Source organism: Suncus etruscus, chromosome 1 (assembly GCF_024139225.1).
Source record: "Suncus etruscus isolate mSunEtr1 chromosome 1, mSunEtr1.pri.cur, whole genome shotgun sequence".
Taxonomy (NCBI): domain Eukaryota; kingdom Metazoa; phylum Chordata; class Mammalia; order Eulipotyphla; family Soricidae; genus Suncus; species Suncus etruscus.
The window spans coordinates 204606489-204619802 of NC_064848.1; the positions used below are offsets into that span (position 1 = coordinate 204606489).

Below are 13314 nucleotides of genomic sequence, written 5' to 3' on the forward strand. Positions count from 1 at the left end.
AGCCGTGTGCAAGGTAAACGTCTTCCCTGCTGTGCTATCCCTTTGGCCCTTTTGTATATGTTTCTGCCCTGTGGTATATATATGTTGCTGATAGATGAAAAGCAGCTCTTGAGAGAAGGACCACAGGATTTTTCCCACGCCAGCTACACTAGGTCCACTCTTTCCTGGGAGGTTCTTTAGGATTGGAGGAGGAAAAAGTTCCCTTTTAAGTCAGGGAACACTCCGAGATACTCAGGGGTTACTCCTAGAGGTGTTCAGTGACCCTATGGATGCTAGGGATCCAACCCCTGGCCACCAGGTGGAAGGTAAGTACCCTACCTGCTGTGCCTTTATTTATTTTTTTTTAATTTTTTTTTTTTTTTTTTTTTTGGTTTTTGGGTCTCACCCGGCAGTGCTCAGGGGTTACTCCTGGCTCCATGCTCAGAAGTCGCTCCTGGTAAGCACGGGGGACCATATGGGACGCCGGGATTCGAACCGATGACCTTCTGCATGAGAGGCAAACGCCTTACCTCCATGCTATCTCTCCGGGCCTTTTTTAAACACACCCAGTGATGCTCAGGGATTACTTCTAGGGGTGCTCAGGGGACTCTATGGAATACTGGAAATAAAATCTAGGTTGGCCACATGCAAGGCAAATGCCATTTCTGTGGTGCTGTAGCTCTGGCCTTTCCCTGGTCCCTACTCTGTATTGTTTTGTTTTGTTTTGTTTTGGGGCCATACCTGGCAGCACTCAGGGATTTTTCCTGGCTCAGTGCTCAGGAATCACTCCTGGCAGGCTGAGGGACCCTATGGGACACTTGGGATCGAACCCAGGTCAGCCACATGCAAGGCAAACATCCTCTTAGTTGGCCCGTCCTCTGGCTTTTTCCATCCAATTTTCTAATTTTCTATCTTCTGTGCTAAAACTGCTTTGTTGTTGTTGTTGTTGTTGTTTTGGTTTTTGGGTCACACTGGCAGTGCTCAGGGGTCACTACTCCTGGATCCATGCTCAGAAATTGCTCCTGGCAGGCTCGGGGGACCATATGGGATGCTGGGATTTGAACCACCAACCTTCTGCATGCAAGGCAATCGCCTTACCTCCATGCTATCTCTCCGGCCCCATTTTTTTTGGGGGGGTACATCCAGTTATTCCTGGCTCTGTGCTCTCAAAAATCACTCCTGGCAGGCTCGGGGGACTATATGGGATGCTGGGAATCGAACCTGGGTCTGTCCTGTGTATGCAAGGAAAATGTCCTACCGTTGTTCTATCATTCCGGCCTCTCTGCTGAAATTGTTGAGTGATGGGAAACTAATAGAACAGACAGACCCTTCCTCATGAAGGGTAAGGGTGTGTGTGTGTGTGTGTGTGTGTGTGTGTGTGTGTGTGTGTGTGTGTGTGTATGGGGGGGGGAGAGAGAGAGAGCAGTTAGTTGTTTGTTTTTTGTTACTCCTGGTTCTATGCTCAGAAATCGCCCCTGGCTGGCACAGGGGACCATATGGGATGCCGTGATTCAAACCACCATCCTTCTGCATGAAAGGCAAACGCCTTACCTCCATGCTATCTCTCCAGCCTCGAGAGAACAGTTGTTAAGGCGTTGCATGTAGCCAACCCCAGTTCAATCCCTAACAGGCACTACATAATCCCTTGAGTATGACCAGGGTTCACTCCTGAGCACAAAGCCAAGAAGAGCCCCTGAGCACTGACCATTTATGGCCCAAACTCCTCCCACCCTCAAAAAAAAATAGAAGTAATAAATTGGGAAGACAGATGGTAGTCAAGAAACTCAATTCAGTAACTATGTACTGAGAACAGGAGTCCAAATAAGGGATGCCAGGGAAGCTGGAATAAGCCAGCTGCCTCAGGGAGCTTGAAATCATGCAAAAATAATGCTGTGTGCAGAATCCTTTTGTAAAGGCCATCCTGGGGGATACAGAGGAGATAGCTCTGTGCAGAAGGTTAGGTGGGGTCTAAGGAGGATATTTGGGAGGAACATGTATTGGAATATTGTCCTTTTTTTTTTTTTTTTTTGGCCACACCTGGCGGTGCTCAGGGGTTCCTCTTGGTTCTGCACTCAAAAATTGCTCCTGGGGCTGGAGCAGTGACGCAAGCGGTAGGGTGTCTGCCTTGCATGCACTAATCTAGGATGGACCATGGTTCGATCCCCTGGTGTCCATATAGTCCTCCAAGCTAGGAGCAATTTCTTTCTTTTTGTTTTTTTTTTTTTTGTTTTTTTTTTTTTTTTGTTTTGTTTTGTTTTGTTTTTGGGCCACACCCGGCTGTCTGCTCAGAAATAGCTCCTGGCAGGCACGGGGGACCATATGGGACACTGGGATTCGAACCAACCACCTTAGGTCCTGGATCGTCTGCTTGCAAGGCAAACGCCACTATGCTATCTCTCTGGGCCCCTAGGAGCAATTTCTGAGTGCATAGCCAGGAGTAACCTCTGAGCGTCACTGTGTGTGGTCCAACACCCCCTCTATTGCTCTGGTAGGCTCAGGGGACCATATGGGATGCCGTAGATCAAACCTGGTCAGTTGTGTGCAAGGCAAATGCCCTACCTGCTGTGCTATCACTCTAGTTCCTGGAATATTGGTTTGATTGACAGGAAGGAACCTACTCTATTCAGAACTCCTTGGTAGAGGAGCAAGGGAGAGAGAGGATGCAGGAGTTTGGAGGATAAGTGACATGTCTAAGTAAGTGGCTGAGACTAGTTTAAGGTCAAGAGCCCCCAGAAGTTGACCAGGATGAGGAAGGCTGCAGACTCCACTCTGCATCTTGGCTTGGTTCAGCCCAAGAAACAAAGGCATTGATTGAGGGTAGGTGCTCTGTTTTTGACTCAGTATCAGTTAAAAAAAAAGTTTGGCCCATCGGGCTGGAGAGATAGCATGGACGTAGGGCATTTACCTTGCACGCAGAAGGATGGTGGTTCGAATTCCGGCATTGGTCATCCGAGCCTGCCAGGAGCGACTTCTGAGCGTAGAGCCAGGAGAAAAACCTGAGCCCTGCCAGGTGTGACCCCAAAACAAAAAGAAAACAAAAGTTTGACCCAGGGCAATTATGCCTGGTAAGCCTGGACTTCGTTATTTATTTATTTATTTATTTATTTATTTATTTATTTATTTATTTATTTATTGGGTCACAGCGGCTCAGGGTTACACCTGGCTCTGAGCTCAGTGGTCACTTCTGCCAGGCTTGGGGGACCATATGGGATGCCAGGAATCGAACCACTGCCTGTCCGTCTGTCCTGGGTTGGCCGCTTGCATTGCAAATGCCCTAATGCTGTGCTATTGCTCCGGCCCCTTGTTTAATTTATTTATTTTTGTTTTTGGGTCACACCTGGTGGCACTCAGGGGTACTCCTGACTCTGCGCTCAGACATCACTCCTGGCAGGCATGGGACCGTATGGGATGCGGGATTTGAACTACCGTCCATTCTGGATTGGCTGTGTACAAGGCAAACACTCTTCTGCTGTGCTATCTTTCCGGCCTTGTTTTTATTTGAGGGGGCTACACCTGGTGATGCTCAGGGGTTACTCCTGGCTCTAAGCTCAAGAATCACTCCTGACAGTGCTTGGAAGACCCTATCGGATGTTGGGGATTAAACCTGGTTGATTGTAGAGGCAAATGACCTACATATCTCTCTCTCTCTCTCTCTCTCTCTCTCTCTCTCTCTCTCTCTCTCTCTCTCTCTCTTTTTCTCTTTTGATTGTAGAGACAAATGACCTACATCTCTCTCTCTCTCTCTCTCTCTCTCTCTCTCTCTCTCTCTCTCTCTCTCTCTTTCTCTTTCTCTCTCCCTGATTTGTGATGAATTTTGAAAGTCAAGCAGAGACTTACTTGCTCTTCATCTCTTTATTTTATTTATTTATTTTTTTGGTTTTGGTTTTTGGGCCACACCCAGCGGTGCTCAGGGGTTACTCCTGGCTGTCTGCTCAGAAATAGCTCCTGGCAGGCACGGGGGACCATATGGGACACCGGGATTCGAACCAACCACCTTTGGTCCTGGATGGGCTGCTTGCAAGGCAAATGCCGCTGTGCTATCTCTCCGGGCCCTCTTCATCTCTTTATTTGTGAAGATAAATACATACTGGTGGGAGATGCATGCAGGAGAGCAAAAGTGGCATTTTCTGGTTCAGCGGAGAAGAGAAAATTTACTGGCATGATCACATTTATTAATTGGGGTCAGGGGCTCTAATTTCCCACGACCAGCCATGGCCAGCCATGGTCTTCTTCCAATTTTATAAGCAGACTCAAAAACAAAAACAAAACAAAAAAACACCACCCAGGAGAGTCCAGACTTAGATCTCTGGGAAAACAGAAGCGAATGCTGACACAGGCTCCCTTTGTTTTCCCAAGAGAGAGCTCCCAGGAGATTTTGCTAATGATGCAGAGAAAAAAAATAAATAAAAAAACCCCATAAAAATCTTCTGAAACTTGTTTTTCCTTCCAGAGTTAAGCTGGTCTGCAGGGGAAACCTGCAATATTGCCATAGATTTTCCCCCTTTCCTGAGTGGTTCTGTCCAGTCTTTAAGTAGAGAGTTCCCAACAACAAAGGGGGGACTAGAAAAGAGAGCAGGAGCCATTGCGAGCAGCAAAGTGGGGAGTATTTCGAAACCAAAAAAGGGCAAGGGAGTTAGCCCAAGTCATAAAACACAAGTCTGGCATATGGGCCCCACAAATTCAGTCCTTTGATCACATCTGGCCTAAGCATCTATCAGGCCTGCATCATCTATCTGCCATACTGCTCTGGGAATGATCCCTAGTGTTAAGACAGAAAGAAGAGTGTTCACTCTTCAGGCCTGGGTTACCCCCTTGACCATGTATTTTGCTTGCTCGTCTTTGCTTTGCTTATTTCTGCTTTGGAGAAGCCCATATTCTCTCTGAAACATGTACTTTCTCTTTCCTCACATCTTCCTAAAAGTTTCAATAAGAGCTTCCTTGCTTTACTAAAAAAAAAAAATAATAATAGTAAAATGAAAGTTTCCAATAAAACATTAAAAGGGGCCTAAAAAATAATACAGCAGGATGGGCATTTGCCTTGCACAAGAGGCCAATCCAGGTTCAAGCCTCAGCATCCCAAGAAGTTTCCTCCGAGCCTGCCAGGAGGAATCCCTGAGCATCACGGGTTGTGGACCCCAAAACAAACCAACAATAAAAGTAAGTCCATGAAATCAAATTACAAATAAAGAAAAAAAAAGTTCTCTGTTTCTATAGGATTAGTCTCTAACAAAAAGAGTCAAGGCTTTGCAAAGCCTTGCGCTGGCCCTTAATCAGGGCCTCTGGACCAGAAAGTTCTCCAACGCCCAAGGATGGACAGAGGTTGCGCGCTCTCCCTTGGGTATCACTCTGCGGTGAGTTCCGCCAGGCTCTTGAGGGGGCGGGACCAGCTTCAGCCTCAGAGCGCGCCGCAGCTAATCAGAACGCAAACCCCCCTGCCTGTCAAGGCCGCCAACCAATCGGCGCTCAGAACTGGGAGCGGCCGGCCGGCGTCCCCAGAGTCCCCGCAGGGAGGCACGCCCCCTCCGAGTTGCCAGGAACCGGCATGGCCGCGGCCTCCCGAGGCGGGGACGCGGGGTGAGCGAGGGGGCTGGGAGGGGACAGGCCGCGGGCGAGCCAGACGGGTCCCGGGGCCTCGGTAAGTACGAGGACCCCCCGTGGCCTCCAAGTGGGGGTCGGGGCCGAGGGGCTCGTCCTCCCGCCGCCGCCGCCTTTAGATTCGGAGCCGAGGCCTGGGGAAGAGTCTGGGGTCTGCACCCCGGGGGGCGCCCTGCCAGGGCCAGTTGCAGGGACCGGCTGTGGCCACCGGCTCTTGGTTATTTCCTGAACCCCGAAATGGCTCCCGTTCGCCCGGGCCCCGGTGTGACCCCGCCGGAGTCCCGCAAGAGCCACCGAAGCCAACAAAGAACCCACGTCCCGTTGGGTCGCGGCCTCCCAGGGGGCCGGAGCCCCCCTTTTCCTTCTCTCTTTCCTCCTTTTTCCTTCCCCCTTTCTCCCCATTTCCTTCCCCTTTCCCCCTTTTTCCTTTTCTCTCCTCCTTTTTCCTTCTCTTTCTCCCCTTTTCCTTCCCCCTTTCCCCCTATTTCATTCCCTTTCCCCCTTTTTCTTCCCCTTTGCCCCCTTTTCCTTCTTCCTTTGCCCCCTTTTTCCTTCTTTCCTCCTTTTTCCTTCCCCCTCCCCCTTTTTCTTCCCCTTTTCCTTCTCCCTTTGCCCCTTTTTCCTTTTCTTTCCTCCTTTTTCCTTCCCTTTCTCCCCTTTTCCTTCCCATTTCATTCCCTTTCCCCTCTTTTTCCTCCCCTTTCCCCTTTTCTTCCCCCTTTCCCCCCTTTTCCTTCTCTTCCCTCCTTTTCCTTCCCCTTTCTCCCCTTTTCCTTCCCTCTTCCCCCCTTTTCTTCCCCTTTTCCTTCTCCTTTGCCCCTTTTTCCTTTTCTTTCCTCCTTTTTCCTTCCCTTTCTCCCATTTTCCTTCCCCCTTCCCCCCTATTTTATTCCCTTTTCCCCCTTTTTCCTCCCCTTCCCCCCTTTTCTTCCGCTTTGCCCCCTTTTTCCTTCCCCCTTTCCCCTTTTTCCTTCTCTTTCCTCCTTTTCCTTCCCCTTTCTCCCCTTTTCCTTCCCCCTTTCCCCTCTTTTTCCTTCCCCCTTTCCCCTCTTTTTCCTTCCCCCTTTCCCCCTATTTCCTTTCCCCTTTGCTCCCCTTTTCCTTCTTCCTTTGCTCCCTTTTTCCTTCCTCCTTTCTCCCCTTTTTCTTCCCCTTTGCCCCTTTTTCCTTCTTTTGCCCCTTTTTTCCTTCCCCCTGTCACCCCTTTTCCCATTCCCTCTACCCCCCACAATTCAGACCGTTGCATCCCCCAGCCTCAAGCTCGATTTGGCCGCCCCAAAGCTCGTGCGCCTCCCATAATATCCATCCTGGGCTCCCCAGGCCTGAGTTTGCACTTGGCGACGCGCCTGCCTCGTCCTTGGGGGGGTTTCATCCCGGCCCCTAGTCTTTCCTAGGAGCACCCTGAGAAACACTCCTGTCAGACGTTGTGCTGTGGCCCCTCGTTAGCGTGGAGTATTCCCCTCCCCTCTGCTCCCCTCGCTTCGCTTTGGGGTACCCCGCTTGGGCCGAGCTCAGGCGCTGGATGGAGCTGGTCACGTGAACGTCCTCCCACCCTCCGGCGAGTTTTTGGGGAGGCGCTTGGGGGAACCGAGGCGGACGCCCAGGATGCCTGCTTACATGCCTGGGAGGGGGCGGTCTTCCTGCCTGGCACTTAGCGCTGAGCTTGGTTCTGTGACTTAGTCCTAAGGCCCGTCTCTTTTTGAGAATCTGGAATATTCTTTTTTTCTTTTTCACCCCTGGAATATTTCTTTTTATTTTATTTTATTTTTTGCTCAGGGCTTCTGCCTGGCTCTGTGCTCATGGATAACTCCTGGAGATGCTGGGGGACCGGCCCACTGTCCTTCTCTCCACCCCTCCTTTGGAATATTTGTATTTTATAAGATGTAGAGACACTTTGTTGGGAGTGGAAAAGGGATGTGAAGGATCAAAGAGCCCAGACTCCTGAGTTCTTTATGCATTTGATTGTTTTTTGTTTTGTTTCGTTTGTTTGTTTGTTTGGTTTTTGGGTCACACCCGGCAGTGCTCAGGGGTTCCTCCTGACTCTATGCTCAGAAATCGCTCAGAAATCAGATTCGAACCACTGTCCTTCTGCATGCAAGGCAAACACCCTACCTCCATGCTATCTCTCCGGCCCCTCTTTATACATTTGAACCCACTGTTTCTTAAGAGAGTGTAAACAGAGTGACAGGCACCCTAATATTACCGAGTCCCATGGAATGAGTCTCCTTTCAAATGAGATGGTCTCTGCCAGGACACATTTGCATTCTATAATTTTATTTATTTGTTGTCTTTGGGCTATACCTGGAGATGTTCAGGGGTTACTCCAGGCTCTGTGCTCAGGGATCACTCCTGGAGGTACTCAAGGGACCATATGGGATGCTGGGGACCAAACCCGGGTTGTCCCTCCTCACTGTACCAGCTCTCCAGTAGGGGATAAATTATTCCAAGAATTCATACATGTGAGGTTAGGGAGAAATCTAGGAAGCTGCTTCCTCTATTTTGGGGACCCCACCTTGTGTCACCCACAATGCTTTTAGAGAGACCTGATTGGGAATAGTGTGCAAGCTGGAGAAGAATGAAGAAAGTGAAAGTATCACAACAGAGTGCCTTTTTGATAATATTGGCCAAAGTGGGCCCATCTTTATCTTCCAGAGGTATTTTGAGGGGGTCACACTCAGGAGCACTCGGGTTACTCCTGGCTCTGTTTCCAGAAATCACCCCTGGCAGGCGGGGGACCATATGGGATGCCAGGTTTCGAACCACTGTTTGTTCTGAATCGGCTGCGTGCAAGGCAAATGCCCTGCCTCTGTGCTATCTCTCTGGCCCCTTCCAGAGTTAGTTTTTTAATTTTTATTTTTGGAGGGGTTGGGAAATCACTGTTGGCAGTGCTCAGGGCCTCTTCCTTTTTTTGATTTTTGTTTTTGGGTCACACCCAGCAGTGCTCAGGAGTTATTCCTGGCTCTGTGCTCAGAAATCGCTCCTGGCAGGCTGGGGTGGGGTGGGGACACCATTTGGGATGCGGGGATTTGAACCACCATCTGTCCTGAATTGTCTGTGTGTAAGGCAAATGTCTTACTCTGGCCCCTCAGAGCTCTATGTTCTTAGTGTGGTTTGGGGAATCATATGGGCTGCTAGGAAGTGAGCCTGGGTCAGCTGCATGCAAGGCCAGAACTTTCCGCACTGTACTCTCTCTGATCCCCAAAGGTAGCTTTTATTACAATTTTATTTTACATTGGTAGTTTGAAGTGTGCACTGGTGAGGGATTGGGTGTTGGACTATTGTATGACTAAAATTCAACCATCAACAACTTTTTTTGAGGGGGGCGTTGGGCCACACCCATCAGCACTCAGGGTCTATTCCTAGCTTTGCGCTCAGAGGGGGACCATATGGGATTCCGAGGATCGAACCTAGGTTGGCTGTGTGCAAGTCAAACACTCTACCCTCTGTGCTATTGCTTTGGCCCCCCCAATCAACAACTTTGTCAGTGCACATCTCATGATGATTCAATTAAAAAACAACAGAAACAAACTAACTAAAAAGACCTGAGAGATAGTACAGGGTTTAAGTAGATTTGCATGCAGCTAACCTTGTTTCATTTCTGGGCACTACACTGTCCCTCTTGGGTGACACTCCCTCAAACCCCAAACGTACAAGCCAGGAGAGGAGAGCAAATGTTTTGCATCCTGGAGGCTATGGTGTGATATCTGGCACCCTATGGTCACCTGAGCATTGCCGGGGTGACCCTGAACACTGCTACATGGACTCCAAAATTTAAAAAAAAAAAAAATATATATATATATATATATATATATATATATATATATATATATATATATTGGTTTTTGGGCCACACCTGGCGGTGCTTAGGGGTTACTCCTGGCTTTCTGCTCAGAAATAGCTCCTGGCAGGCACGGGGGACCCTATGGGACACCGGGATTCGAACCAACCACCTTTGGTCCTGGCTGCTTGCAAGGCAAACGCCGCTGTGCTATCTCTCCGGGCCCCAAAAAATATTTTTAAATTAAACAAAACCAAAACCGAAAATAATCAAGGTCACAGGTAATATTCATGATGCAAAGCAGGGACAGGGGACCTTTTCCCCGACAAGGCCCACTTGGGTGTTTATATGCTCATTTATGAGTCTACAGACGGCCAATGAGAAACATTCACATCTGGCCTTCTTGTACCAGGCAAGACCCTCGGATTTCATGGGTCTCTTATGGCCTAGAGACCGGACATGCCTGAGCCTCGCTCTAAGCAGTAGTCCTCAAACTATGGCCCGCGGGCCACATATTGTATTTGTATCTGTTTTGTTTCTTCATTGCAAAATAAGATCTATGCAGTGTGCATAAGAATTCGTTCATAAGTTTTGTTTTTACTAGAGTCAGACCCTCCAATGGTCTGAGGGACAGTGAACTGGCCCCCTGTTTAAAAAGTTTGAGGACCCCTGCTCTAAAGAGTCAAATCCAAGGCAAGTCCGTAAAAGTTTGAAAATTAGGGCCTGGGGTAGACCCAGGATTCTTACACTTGCCTTGCATGTGTGAGACCATGGATTTGGAGCCGGAGAAATAGCATGGTGGATAGGGTGTTTGCCTTGCACACAGCCCTCCCAGTAAGGTGTCTGTCTTGCACACGGCTGACCCAGGAAGGACCGGCTGACCTAGGAAGGACTGTGGCTCTATCCCCTGGCGACCCAAATGGTCCCCCAAGCCAGGAGTAACCCCTGAGCATCACCAGGTGTGGCTGAAAAAACAAACAAACAAACAAAAAATCTCTCCTGGCTCAGGGGGACCATATGGGATGCCGGGGATCGAACCCAGGTCCATCCTGGGTCAGTCGCCTGCAAGGCAAACACCCTACCACTTGCGCCACCACTCTGGCCTCATGCTGTCTGGTTCTTTTGCTTAGAACTACAAATAGGGAAAGTGCCAGATACCCGGCTTGGCTGCTTGGCCATGAGGAACAAGCCAGTCGCTCTGTTCAGAGCTGCCCAGTCATCTCGAGTTCACTGCCCTTGAACTCCCTCCACCCCCACCTCGCTTGGTGCTTGGTGACCCACAGACAAGGGGAGATTAGACTAGCCGAGCTGGCTCGGCCTGGCCCCGAAGCAGCGAGGGGAGAACAGAAAGCCCTTCACATTTCTATTTTGAGAAGTTGCTAGGGAGGGCCCGTTCCAAGGGGGAGAGCAGCTTTTGGGAAGCTTAACTCCTGCCAGTCTAAGGAAAAAGGATGGTGGAAAGTGAGGCCCACCCCCCACTGCAATCCTCTGTGTGTGTGTGTAAAGCATTGATGCATATACAACCTGGACAGACCCAAAGGTTTCCAAGCTTTGGAGTCTCTGACTGTTCCTGAAGCTCAAGGGGGAAAGTTTCTGGCAAGTGAGCAAATAACCTTGTATTTCTCTGTGTTATCTCAGTATAGATCAGTATATCTTCCTTTAGAGCAGGGGTCTCAAACTCAATTTCCCTGGGGGCCGCAGGAGGCAAAGTCGGGGTGATCCTGGAGTGCAAAGTCAGTAGTAAGCCTTGAACATTGGGGTGTGTGACCCAAACAACTGAAACAAAACAAAACAAAAAAAGATTCCTCTAGGGCAGGGCCACAAAATGTTGTACGGCCGCGAGTTTGAGACCCCTGTTTTAGAGGATATCTTCCTTTTTTTTTTTTTTTTTTGGTTTTTGGGCCACACCCGGCGGTGCTCAGGGGTTACTCCTGGCCATCTGCTCAGAAATAGCTCCTGGCAGGCACGGGGGACCCTATGGGACACCGGGATTCGAACCAACCACCTTTGGTCCTGGATCGGCTGCTTGCAAGGCAAACGCCGCTGTGCTATCTCTCTAGGCCCGGATATCTTCCTTTTCTCTTTTCTTTTCCTCTATCTTTTTCTTTGGTCCACACAGTGGTGTTGGAGCAGGCCCACCTCATGTCTCCCAGTGGTTCTCACTGTAGCATCCATTGAGTGTCAGGTCCAGAGTCATGTAAGCAAAGCGTGGGGCCCTGGCTGGCCCTGGTCCGAGAATGTCTTTTCTGGAAAGATCCTCTCCTAGAAAAGAATGAAAGACTGCACAGTGGGGAGGGCATTTGCCTTGCTTGTGGCAAAGATTCTCAGCATTCTATATGGTCCTCTGAGTACTACCAGGATTAATTTCTGAGTTCAGAGCCAATAGCAAGCTGCCAGGTATGGCCCAAAACCAAAAAGAAAAAAGAAAGAAAGAAAAAGAATGACATCTTGGTGGGGATCTGAGGGGACAGCAGGGAAGGCACTTGCCTTGCACCCACGTTCATTCCCCAGCACCCTAGATAGTCTCCCAAGCACCACCAGAAGTGATCCCTAAGCACTGAGCCAGGAATAAACCTTGATATGGCAACCCACCCCTGCCCCCCCAAATTAAAGTGGGGCTAGAGAGAGTATAGGAGGTAAGGCTGAGCTATCTCCTGAGCACTAGGGATCACTCCTAATCACACAGAGTCAGAAATAACCCCTGTGTACTGCTGGGTATAGCCTAAACCCTGCCTAGCCCCAAGTAAATGATAACAAAAAATATTTGTGGGACTAGGGAAATAGTTTAATGGGTTAAAGAAAAACAACAAATGAGAAAGAGAGAAAAAGAGAGAGAGGAAGGGACAGATGGGGGTATAGCTAAGATCTTAGGCACATTCCTTGTATGTGTGAGGCCCTGGCATTGCCCCCACTCAATAAAAAAGGGGGCTGGAGGCTGGCATGCTCAAGGCCCCAGGTATGATCCCTGACCCTCCATTGACCCTGGAGCACTGCTAGGTACCCATTTCGTCTTCAGCAGGTCTGAACATTGCTAGGGTTGTCCCCCAAGGTCCTCTGAACACTGCTTGGGAGGATCCCCCCCAAAAAGTGTAAATTCTGGGGCCAGAGAGAAACTACAGCGGGTAGCACTTGTCTTGCATGCAGCCGACTAGGTTCGATCCCTGGCATCTCATAGGGTCCCTTGAGTAATGCCAGAGTGATTTCTGAGTGTAGAGCCAAGAGTGGCGCCCAAACAAAAACAAGTTTGCGGGGCCGGAGAGATAGCATGGAGGTAAGGCGTTTGCCTTTCATGCAGAAGGTCATCGGTTCGAATCCCGGCGTCCCATATGGTCCCCCATGCCTGCCAGGAACAATTTCTGAGCATGGAGCCAGGAATAAACCCTGAGCACCGCTGGGTATGACCCAAAAACCGCAAAAAAAAAAACAAAACAAAAAAAAAAAAACAAGTTTGAAGCCTGGTTTCTGCCCAGTTCCATTTGGTTTGGTCCTGGAGCACAGGTGGAGAGGAGACCTGGCCATGTGATGACCACAGAGGCGGCAGGAATGTCGTCGTTCCCTCCCACCCCAAGCAGACCCTGGCAGGAAGTGGGAGGCCCCAGCGGTGATGTGATGAGGGGTTTATGTAATGAGCAGCTTTGCCTGTGGCTTCCAGACAGCCGTAAACACTGTGGGGCACGCGGCTCGGACCCCGCAGAATGCCTGCGCCGGCCTGGACACCATCCAAGATGCCTGTGGGTTTCTCTGGCTTGGTGGCAAGAGTAGGGAGAGGGTGGTGACTGGAGGGGCACCTGCAGGCCATCAGCTGCCTGTGGGATGCAGAGATGTGGGAATGCAGGGACAGGTACCAATGCAGCTTGCTTCTTTTCAGGATCTGCACTGGCTACTGTTTTTCTGAGCACGTCCAGTAGTGCTCAGGGCCCACTCCTGACTCGGCACTCAGGAATCACTCCTGGCAGGGCTCA

The 13314-nt window shown here is 49.8% G+C and overlaps 1 protein-coding gene across 1 annotated transcript in view; it reads left to right on the top strand.

The window, feature by feature from the left end:
• The first annotated feature begins 5481 nt into the window (after nucleotides 1-5481).
• The window catches only part of TMEM94 (transmembrane protein 94), a 32998-nt gene continuing 25165 nt past the window's right edge, over nucleotides 5482-13314 (top strand). The window contains exon 1 of the mRNA XM_049776120.1: nucleotides 5482-5614. The gene's annotated coding sequence lies outside the window, so the exon portion shown is untranslated. The remainder of the gene's footprint in view (nucleotides 5615-13314) is intronic.